The following is a 12,507-nucleotide window of genomic DNA, read 5'->3' on the forward strand; positions in this document are numbered from 1 at the left end:
ATTTTTTCCCATGCAAATTCATGCACTATCTGAAATCTATCCAAGTCCTTGGTCATCTGTGGATTCTGGGTTGACTTCCTGATACAATCCAACTGTCTTGTAGGCAGGTGAAAATGAAACTTCTCAAGCTCAGAAACTATGTAAGAATTGTGCTGTAAACTACAGAGAGGTGTTAGTTGATTCTGTGTGATTGAATAAAATTGACAAAGGAAAACACTGAGAGGGAAATGGATTGAGGATGACCCTTGAGGAACATCCATATGAAAGGACTGGGGAGAGAACCAAGAATCATCAGAGGATTCAAAGGAATGGAAAAGTGTCCAGAGGTGAGCAACCAGAATGGTGAAGGGACTTCAGTATATGTAATATGAGAAGTGATTTAAGGAACTGGGTATGTTTAGTATGGATGAGATAAGACTCAATAGAGACATGACAACTGCCTTCAAGCATTTGAAGAATAGGCAAATAGAGAAGGAACTGGATTTGTTTTACAGAACTGGGAAAAATAGGTAGAAGGTGCTAAGAGACAAACTTAGACCTCATCACAGCAAAACTTTCTTACTTTCTAGAGCTGTCCTAAGGTGGAATGAGCTGACTTGACAAGTGGTAGGTTTCCCCTCCTTGGAGGTCTTCAGAGAGGCTAGAGTCTAAGGAGTGGGGAACCTGCAGCCATGAGACCACATGTGGCCTCCTAGGTCTTTGGGTGCAGCCTTTTGACTGAGTCTAAGTTTTACAGAATAGATCCTTTAATTAAGGGGATTTGTTCTGTGAAGTTTGGATTTAGCTAAAGGGCCAACTTGAGAACTTAGAGGGCCACATGTGACCTTGAGGCTACAGGTTTCCTAGCCCTGGGCTAGACAATGACTTGTAGTTTATGTTATAGTAGTGCTTCCTTTCACATAAAGCTGGTCTGGATGACAACTGAGGTCCTTTACAATTTGGCCTCTTGAGATCTGACAAAACGGTAATTATGGGATATATTAAAAAACAAAAAAGACCAACGTAGATCAGTGGGTGCCCTGGGATTCTCATTCAGAGCAACTGTCCTATCTTAAAGCAAATGAAACAATAATAGCTAGCATTTGTATAATGCTTCAAGGTTTATATATTAACTCATTTTACCCTCACAAAAGGTAAGTGCTGTTATTATACCCATTTTACAGATGAGGAAACTAAGGTGGAGAGGTTAAGGGACCTCCCCAAAGTCATACAGCGAAAGAGTGTCTGAGGCGGTGTTTGAACTCAGGTCTTTGATTCCATACCTCATACTCCAGTTACCTATCTGCCTCTAAAGGAAAGAACTATGAAGAGAAGCTTGCCATGCTTCTGACTTATTGTAGCAGCAACCACACTAGTACACAAGGTGGGCTACTAGCACAGGTTCTTTGATCTGCTTTTCTAAAGGAAAGGCACCTTCAAAGGGGTCAATAATATTACTTTAATTAAACAGTGCAGACAGAGAAGTACAAAGAAGTGAGTATCCATGAAAGAATCCAATAGACAGGGCTCCAACTGTCTAAACAAAGCAATAGATTTATAATCATCAGATCAGGGAGCACCAATAGCTGGGTTCTCACAGCTGGTGGGGGCCCTTATCAGTGGCTACCCAGAGTCTTGTCTGACCATATCACAAAGAAATTCCCCCCATGAGAGAGCCCTGAAATAAAATACCAACCTTACAGTTTGTATAGCAAAAACTTGACTCTTGAGTGGCTGAAAAGCTTGAAAGTCCACATACTTAGTGCCTAATTGACTCAGCTTGTGCCACAGTTCTATGTGACTCAGAATGTATCACAGCTGTGAACTGGGATGAAGTTCAAAGCAGCAAGACATCCATGATTGAAATACCTGTATATCTTTAGACCTGGGAACGTGGTTCTTGTTTCAAGGGAAAAGGGGACCCATGTGATCACGTAGGCCTATTAATGGATGGGGAAGATCTTATATTCCATTAACCTTACACTTATGGAAGGAGCCAAGCATATGCATTAATTTTTTTTAATCTTTTCCTCTTCAACAAGCAGCTTAACAATTAAAACAATACTGGACCTTGTCAACTGATACTAGAAGAAATACCATTTTGAATTTAGAGAAGGCAGTAGAGGCTAAAAAAGCTTAAATTTGCATTAAAGTATGCTGCCTTTCTGTTAAAAATCAATAAACTATAAAAGCAGAAAGTAATATATGAAATAAGTCCAAATGATTCTATTACATGGTTTAGCTTAACTTTTTAGAGACTATACTTCGTTGGAGAGGATGGATATTATAGAGTTTATAGGGAAGTGTCTTTGTGCCAAAACAAAATGGTGCAAGAAAATAATGAATTCAATAAACAAGGTTTAAAAGAGAAGCTAAATACCAGATTTTCAAATTTCACAACAAGAATGGAAAATTTCCTATTATGGGAATAAACTTTCCTCTGCTTCCCTCTCATCAATACAGAAAACAATAGTAGTTCTGAGTCTTTGATATTGTTTCCTTGGTAGAAGTTGTCTAAAATCACAGAATCACTGATGATCAGATTTGGAAGGGACCTCACTGGCCATTTAGACTAAACCTATATTACATTCCCAATTACAACATATCTAACAGTGTTTTGAGGTGATTTTGCTGATGCCTAAATATTCAAAATCTCAAAGAAAATTGGAATATATAAAGGATAGTAAAAAATAATACAAAATTGCATGAAAGAAATCAAACATATAAAATGATATTAAATGGCTACTGGAATCTACATATTCAAATTAATTTTACAAATGACTAGAAAAAGTAAGATGAGAAACTCTGGATTATAAGAAATGAACCCTGGTGTCCTTTGGAAGGGAAGGAGAGAAAATAATAATAATAATAAATCATAGTTTAAAAAAAACTAAAAAAAAAAGTGTTTCCTCACAACAGCCCTGTGATATAGGTTAAAACTTTTACAAATGTGGAAACTGAGACTCAGAGAAATTAACTGACTGGTGAACAAGCAAATGTCTGACCAAGATTAGAACCCAGATCTCTCTTGATTCCAGGTCCAATGCTCTCCTCACTATATCACATTGACTCTATGTACTAAATACACTAAAGTTCTGATTTTTTGTCTGCAGAGAAAATAGTTAAATTTGGTGAAATCAAGTTGGAAGTAGCTTCTGTGTCTTAGATTCGTCAAGGCAGATCAAAAGCCCTGTAATGGAGGAGTCATTCATTAAAATGAACAATCTTGAACTTCAGTGGAAAGAAATAGGACAACACACCAAAGGATCCATGAGCTCCTAAGTGCTCCAATAATGTAACCTACAATTCAACAGTGCCTACCCACATGTATGACCCTTCTCCATAAATCCATTGTGAGGAGCAGTAGATCCCTCTAGTTCTCTCCACATCTTCTGACATTGTATGAACATCAAAGGAGGATAGTGGCTGGCCGCTGATCTTCACTAATGACATAATCAATCCATTTATTTTTCATTATGAAATTATTTACAATGCTTTTGTTATTCCCTCTTTGCAGAGTGTGACCAACTACTCACACCCATGATGCACCTCTCCATTACCATTTGGGCAATTCGCAACTTCAGTTCTTTGGAGTTCATAGTATTATATGACTTTCAGGAGTCATATAGTGTAACTTATAGAAAATCACTTTGGTAGCAAGAGGATGGAATAGAAAGAGGAGACACTTGAGGCAGAGAGATCAAACAGGAAGGTCCAGGCAAGGAGTAATGAGGAAATGAGGCAACTATGTGGTGTAGTAGAAAGAGAGCTGGACTTATATTCAAGAGCAGTGGTCAAATCTGACTACAGACACCTTCTAGCTTTTTGACCCTGGGCAAGTCTCTGAAACTCTATCTCAGTTTCCTCATCTGCAAAATGGGTATAACAATAGCACCTACCACTCAGGGTTGTTGTTGGGATCAAATGAGATATTTGTAAAGCACTTTATAAATCTTAAAGTGCCATATAAATACTAGTTATTATTATTAATTAGCTGGTGATTGTGTGAATGGTGAGAGGAGGATATATACAAAGTACATGGAGTTAGAAATAACAGAATCTGGCAATTGATTGCACCTATGAAGTGAGGAAAACTAAGGGGTTGAGGATAATATGGAGGTTCCAAAAACTTTGTTCTATAGGAAACCAAGTCAAGTTATGCTAATTATCTCATTCTAATGGAAGACACCATAGCATAATATAAAGACAACTGGACTTGAATTATCTCATAGAACTATCAGTGATAACCTCCTTCTACTAGGAGACTATGATTCAATGGAAAGACAACTGAACTATGTATGAGTCAAGGATAGTATTTCTAGTTTGAGCTCTGCCACTAATTTATTGAGTGACCTTGAGCAAGTCATACCTCCCAGCTGGACTTCAATTTGTTCATCAATTTAGACAGGGGAGGGGGGGCTGGAAGTATATATTAAATTATTCCCAAGGTCCCTTCTAGCTCTAAAAGTTTGTAATCAAAGATAGATGGCTTTCTCCTGAAGGCTTAATTTCTTGTAAACAATGGTCTATCAGAATCATATCAGTGCTCTACAACTCCCTACTTCCTCATTCATCTTAGCCTCAAAACAAAATAATTTAGACTGGCTAAAAACATCATGGCCATTGGCATTTTCCCACTTTCCAGTAATGTACTTTCTATTCTTAAAACTCCTTTGGTGCCAAGACATTAAGCATATGCAGATAGGGGTAACTGCTAAGATTTAACCAAATAATGTTAAATGAAAAAAAGGAAAAATTTACCTGAATCATTTAAGATGTGTGTCTTTTTATCCTTAGGTCTCTTAACATCATTAGAAATCTATTTATACTGACAGTCTGAACCTTTAGAGTATAATTCTTCTTGGACAGCAAATTAATTTATACCCATAAAATCGAGCAGATAATAAAGTACAGATCAACCATGTCTAGACTTCAACAAAAAGTATCCATGTGATTTAGATATCATTTAGAAGTTAACACAAAATCGATATTTGACACTTTTAATATATTTAAATTATATGGTTGTAAAATGCATTAAGGATGTAATGGAAGAAAATAAAATTATTCTAAGTCTCCAAATTAAGTATAGTCAGCACCACAGACAACATATCATTTTCACCCTATTTCCTGTACTAAAGTTTTGAAACCTCAGTGTGAATAGATTTTGTGTAATTTTTCTATGAGGCTTATAATTTAATTCTACTTTGATCAAAGAACAGAATTATGATTAGTTGCCATTTTTGAGAGCTGAAATTGGCTGTGGTTTGGCCTGCATTTCTAATTCCTCAGCAGGACCCCTTTAATTTTTTTTTTTAATCAATTTACAGAAGGCTATTCATGCTTCTTTGAGGAAAAGAGCATATGAACAAAGGAGAATAAGTATAGAAAAATATTTTAGTGTTTCATGAAATATAATTGAGCATGTGGGTAGATATTCAGTATGCATCCAATAAGTATAGCATAAATCTATTATAAGAGAGCTCTGCATTTGGACAAATTTCTCATTTTTTAAAATTTATATTTATTTGTAGAGAGTGGTCCTCCAAAATCATAGAACCATGGAATTTTACAATTAGAAATAGCCCCAACAGATGCCTAATTCAATCCATATTCTAAAAAAGAGTCTTTCCTAGGACATACCCAGGAGATGATCATCCAGACTTCTGCTTGGTGACTTCTAGTGAGGGAATGGGCTGTATTCACTAAAGCCCCAAGTCCATATTTCATCATGGTGTAGATGTCACCATTCATTCTCAAAAGCTATGGTAATGAACTAATATAAAGCTAGGAAGGCTTTCAGTGCAGGCTTCCTGGTAGTCTTTGTTTCACCTAAGGACCAGTTTAGATAAGTTTAGAGAGCCGTATCAACAGAGACTTCGTCCCAAAGTAATAAATTGCTGTGGCTTCAGCAACCCATGAAGATACTCTCCTGAGGCAATGAGATATTATCATTTGCAGAGGTGGAAAGAGTATCCACACTAATGAATCTGAGCATACTTAAAATTTTGAAGTATACTTGGTGATAATTGGTAAATGACCAGTCGTTGAAAAATTAAAATTTGATTAAAGTTAGGTAGCTTTTCTACACATTACTGGGTATCTGTTGTGTGTCATTGCCTGTTCTGTTCATTATTTCCAACTTCTCCTGCATGTAGCTTATTTATACGTAATCATTTACATGGTATCTCCCCCACTAGTCTGTGACCTCCTTTAGAACAGTGGCTATGTTTGCCCTTCTTTATATCCCATGAACATAGCACCATGCCTGGCACAGAGTAGGCACTTAATTAATGTTTATTGACAGACTGCTTAACATTGCTAAAGATCTGGTCTAAGATTTTACTCTGTCATCAACATCTCCAACGTAATGATAATATTTCCAAGTACAAATTTTTAAGACCATGTGAGCTGACACTCACTTTGTGATCTAGACATAGGAGTTTGATGGCATCAATCATTTTTATTTTGTAGGATTTAGAACTGGAAAGGGCTCTTAAAATAAAGTATTTACTTAATTCTAACTGTGTGGAAGCACTTTGCTTCTCATTGGGCATACAAAGACAAAAATGAAATAGTCTCTGTTTTCAAGTAACATATTTTGGGGGTCATCTCATCTAAGTCCCTTATTTTGCAGAAAAGCAATCTAAGGGATAGAAAAGGGAAAAGGTTTGTCCATTTCTCAAAGGTAATAGCTATAGCAGAGGAAAGATTTAGACCTATGTCCTCTGGGTCCAAATGTGAAAAGTGCTCTTTCCACTAAACTACATTCTAATCAGTTGATCTTTGGCAGCAATCTGCTGAAAGCCTTGAAAAATGATCAAATAAAATGCAGTTCTGAAATAATACAGATTGCTTTGCCTTGCCTTGATTATTTAATAGATGTACCCATTACCATGCATATAACCTTATGAGTAATCTAGACTCTGTGGTAGTATTTTTACCACAAAGCATAACTTTAATTTTACCTTCCTTGACCTCTAAATGAATGGCCAACCCTTCCTCTGAAATCAGAAGAAATTCATCGACAATTTAATTAAAGACATTCTTATTTATATTTCATCATTTCTTTAAGATTGGCAGGAGCTCTAAAGGGACTTGGCAAGAGTCAAGGAAGCATGTTCAGGTGGATAAAAAATGACTTTTGAATTGACTCAACCTCCTTTTTTTATTCTTTGCTTCCAGTTTTGCATTACAAAAGAAGGGGAAGAAAATGGCTTGTTGAAGACTGAGTGCATATGCTAGATTTTATTGAAAAATCACTTCTGTCTGACTCGAGTCCTAAAACTAAAGGTTTGAATTTAGAATATTTTAAAGCCAAATGAGAAACTTTTTGCATTATTCATAAATGGAATAACCAGATAATCGAAGAACCATTTCTCCTAATGTTTCCATGTTATTTTCTTAATACAGCCCTGCTTTTCTTTGTCAGAATCATTCCATTTCTTCCTTCTTTTCTTCGTTAAAATTAGAATACTGTGGACATGTCAAATACCTTGCGCCTGAAAAATTAAAACTCAAGACTTCCTAGTCCTTCCTGACACCATTTTTAAAATGTACCTAAGTAGGTTTTATAACTCATTTACAATTTCTACTATTATTTCATTGTGAGCAATGATATTTGACATCCATGTTCCTGCAGAAAGAAAAAGAAATTCTCTGAATCATTTGCAATGCTGTTTTCTATCCTAATGCAGAGCTTCTATGAGCTTCTTCTTTAAGTATATTCTATAAACTCACAGAAAAAGTTACCTAAGTAAATCTGCAACAGTTAAGAAAACTCGCTTTAAGTGAACTAATACTTCTTGGAAAAGAATCAGAATCCTAAAAAATCTCAATGGTTTAGAGTTCTGGACTAAAACTAAGATGAAAGTAAATGAGGCTAAATGCAAAAACTTGTGCCCAAAATATCTTTTCTCCTATTATAGAATGAAGAAACCTGGCTAGAAAGTGTGTGTGTGTGTGTTTATTCTTTGTGGCCAAAGAAGACCATGCCATCAGAGAAATAATGACATGACTTGCACTTGACTTTGTTTTGAGTGAGGGAGGGCTATGCAAGTCACCAGCCTCACTTCTTCTCCAGAGCCTCTGAATCCAGTGACCAGATATTCATCAGGATGACTGGAGATGACCCAGGATGAGTGAATTGGGGTTGTGACTTGCCCAAGGTCACACAGCTAGTGAGTGTCAAGTGTCTGAGGTGAGATTTGAACTCAGGTCCTCCTGACTCCTGTACTGGTGCTCTATCCACTGCATCACCTAGCTGCCCCTGGGCTAGAAAGTAGTCAATGGAAAAAGGCCCATGGGTTTTACTAGGCTGTATCCTCAATATGAAACAGTGGTGAGATATGGCAGCTTAAAAGTCTAATGTGGTCTTTACCACTATTAATGGATGTTCAAAGGGAGGGAGGTGATAAATCCTAGTGTACTCTCATGCCTAGACCACGTATGATCCAGTGTCTAGTTCTGGGCACCATATTTTAGGATAAATGTTGAGTCATTTCAGTCATGTTTGCCTCATTTGGGGTTTCCTTGGCAAAGATACTAGAGTGGTTTGCCGTTTCCTTCTATGGTTTATTTTACAGGTGAGGAAACTGAGGCAAACAGGATTAAGTGACTTTCCCAGGGTCACACAACTAGTAAGTGTCTGAGGTCAGATTTGAACTCAGAAAGATGGCTCTTTCTGACTCCAGGCCTGGCACACTACCCACTATGCCACCTAGATGCCAGGGCAGCAAAAGAGAACAACCATAACACTTAAGGAAATTGGATCAGTTAAATAAATTGGAGAAGTTTATCCTGAAGAAAGTAAAATTTGGAGGGGGGGGTTGACATAATAGCTATCTTCAAATATTCAAAGAGCAAGGGCTGGTATATAGGAGAAGGAATTTGTTCTACCTGACTCCACAGGGCAGAGCAATGAGCATTGAGTAGAAGCATAAAAGAGGCAGATTTCAATCAATTTGGGGAAAACTTCCTAACAAATCTTTCCAAACATAGAACTAGTTGTCTTAGAAGTGATGAGTTCTCTGTCACTGAAGTTCTTCAGGTAGAGGTTACTTAAATACAGACCACTTTTTAAGTGATCTATTTAATCAGTAAGTACATAGAATTTATACCTTGATAAGGATTAGGCATATGACCTAGGAGATCCTTGCAACTTTGTAATTCTATGACTCTGTGAAGTGAAATCAAGTTCAATGGAGTCAAACTCTAATAAAAATGGATCTCTATTAACATTATCTGAGTTGTATTTTTATTTATTTTGGTAAACATTATCTAATTATGTTTTAATCTGGTTCAGGCTTCACTCTGGAGTTTTGCAGGTGTTTGCACCTATGGCTCTCAGTTTGACACCTATGAAGTAAACAATCCTAAAAAAAATCATATACAGCCATACTACATTATTCCAGACCATATCGTTTGTCTCAAGAAGAGGTTATAAGTGGGTTGTGGGGATTTTTAAAGAAACATATAGGTTATAAACATCCAAAGATCAGAACTAAAAATAAGTTTTAAAAAAGCAAGAAAGCAATCAAGAAATTAGAAGAAGGAAGGAAGGAAGAAAGGAAGGAAGGAAGGAAGGAAGGAAGGAAGGAAGGAAGGAAGGAAGGAAGGAAGGAAGGAAGGAAGGAAGGAAGGAAGGAAGGAAGAACTTTTTCTTGGGAAAGCAAAGATTTGGAAGAAACCCAAACTATTGATTTAATTGGTATCAGGAGCTCTCAGTATGGAAACTCCATCCACCAATGTACAGCCTTGACTTTTTTAACTTTCAGAAACAAAGGAACACAGTTTTAGAGTTAGCAGGAACACTGGAGGTCAACTAAGCCAACCTCCTATTTTTTTAACAATCTTAGAGACTCTAGTCTTAGAGAAGGGCACTACAAGAATAAGTGCTTTCCCATACTTATACTGGATCGTTACTTAAACCTGTCTTCTTGACTCTGAGGTTGTCCCTCCATCTACTATAACAAAATGCTTCTCATATGGGTTAAATGTCAAAAAGTCCTTTATTCTGTATCCCATTCTTAAACCATCTTACCAAACCTATGTGCTATCAATATAGCTAATATGGGCTTGCAACAACCAACATCACAGTAAGATTAATGGCATGATTTAATATAAACTCAAGATGTTTATTTTTCCTGGTTTCATAAACTCAACTCTATTGTCATCTAAAAACAGTTTGTTTTATCTTAACTCCCTGATGGAACATTTTATCTATTATAAATTACTTCATATCAAGGACTTAGGTCCTTACTTGAAGTCCGCTTGGCCATTAAGGTAGTCAAGAGAGACAAAAAAAGTTCAAGTTAAAAATGATGGTCAAACTAGGTATTTATGAGACATAGGAATGGTAGCAGATAGTGCACATTCAATCCTATGGTATGTTGTTTCAAGGCATGATTAAGATATGAAAACAAAAAAGAAAAATTCATATTTGAAAATGGTAAATTATAATTCATTATTAAGTGTTCCAATTGGTACAATCAAAATTGCTACACAAATTCTTACACTGCTAAGTTTATTATTTAAACTTGTACAAATACATTTTCAAGTGGATGTATGCAATAGCTCACTATACCATCAAAGCTGAGAGATAGGACGAGACCTGTGTGTATTAGACAAGGTGTAACTATTACATCCCCTATGTGGTACTCTCTATTGGAGGCTGCCTATATGTCACAATGAGGTCAATTTTCTGGCTTTTATATAAATAGCAGTATTTCAAAAAGTCCCGTATAGTATGCCCCTGGATGTTGTACTCTAGTCATCTGCCTACCTTGTCCTGACTTTTAATTGAAGCAATGACATATGTAGAGATATAACACTTAACTTTCCACAATCATTTTTGTTACTTTGCAATATCACAGTTCCTTTCTGTCAAAGCATTTTTATTTTTCACTTTATTACGATTCATTAAACTAAAGGTTGTAATATGTTTTCACTTCCTCTCCTATGATTGGATAAGGGGACTAAAAAATTGATCAAAAGCTGAGCAGATTGGCTAATATAAAGCAATTTTTTTTTTTCCACCACTAGGTCAATTTTCTTTGACTGTAAGAAATGAATGAAGAAAATAATAGCTACATATAGCAAAATAGAAGCTGCATGCTATGGTGGAAAGAACCCTAGATTTTTCATATGAAAGGCTTTGGTTCAAACACTGATTGAACAAGTCAAAAATCCTTATTTGTATGACAGAGGTAACAATACTTGAACTAGCTATCTCACAGAATCATTGGGAGGAACCATTATGTAAGTCTGAGCTATTATTATTTTCCCTTGACAAATGATGTGGTATTTACTTGGGATTGGAGGGCGGGAAATATGTTTTGTTCCCATTTTTAAGCACTGAAAAAATATATCATTATGGTAAATCAATGCACATATATGCAGTCAGTGATGGTAAGGTATTTGCATTTAAGAGGACAGTTCCTAGCATTCTGCTTTACACACAGCTGGAGCTCGGTCAATATTTGTTGATTGACTTGACTGCCTCTACTGCCCTCCTCTGGTGGGAAAGTGATTTTCTTTACTGAAGGACAGAAATGTGTTCCAGTGAAGCTTTTTGTTCAAAGACTAAAAGGGTGGCGAACTGACTGAGGCAAGATGAAACTCCAAAGATACCATGTCTGTCTCCTCTTGACCTAATTCTGTAGCCTACATGTAAGTAGTGCCACCTAAATTCAGACTGAAGCTAACCTCATGCAGGGCTCTCCGCTTGGCGCACATGTGGCTTTCAAGTCCCTGCTTTGCTTGTTAACACGGGCTAAATGTGTAGGTTGAAAAAGCAGTGCCTGTCTTTTTTTGTCCAGACTAGAATGGTCAGGAAGAATTTAAGATGAAAAAGATCATGAAGCTGTGACAATATAATGTGAAACTATCTGCAATATTGAATTAAAAAATACATTTATCAAGCAAATATCTTCCTTGTTCTCAATTAATGGAATAAATGAAACACTATGAATCCATACTTCGTTTGAAAAGTGATAAAAGTAAAATGTTGCATTGGTGATGTCAGAGAATAGACGTCAAACAGTTCAAGTTCATCCCAGTGACGCTTTACTCTCTGGGCATAGCAATGGTTATTTTCTTTCCTGACCTAATAACCTTCCAGTAGGGAAATACACAATTTTAACACGTATATGTGTGTACGCTTGTATATGTGTGTATGTATACTATACACATATATTCTATATATGTATATGAGAAATAATCCAATGTGAAGACATTCCATTTGCCCAATTTTACTTTTTGTTTTGCCTGAAGCCGCAATAAGTATCCACACACCCAGATAACAAGGCTGCTTTTCTAGAAACCATATGCTAAACTATGGAAAACATTATCATAGTATAGCATATGCTCTGTAAGCCCTGGGACACAGATGGGTCTTGTTTCCTCTAGACAGCTGCAGCTGGGAAACAGCATTGCATCCTCCCATAGCTCCCTTTGGGTCATCACAAAATCTGAAGAGTCTGGGTCCCGTGATGCATTTCCTGAGCCATGATGTTATTGGGCAGACATTCT

Source organism: Notamacropus eugenii, chromosome 2, assembly GCF_028372415.1.
Source record: "Notamacropus eugenii isolate mMacEug1 chromosome 2, mMacEug1.pri_v2, whole genome shotgun sequence".
Taxonomy (NCBI): domain Eukaryota; kingdom Metazoa; phylum Chordata; class Mammalia; order Diprotodontia; family Macropodidae; genus Notamacropus; species Notamacropus eugenii.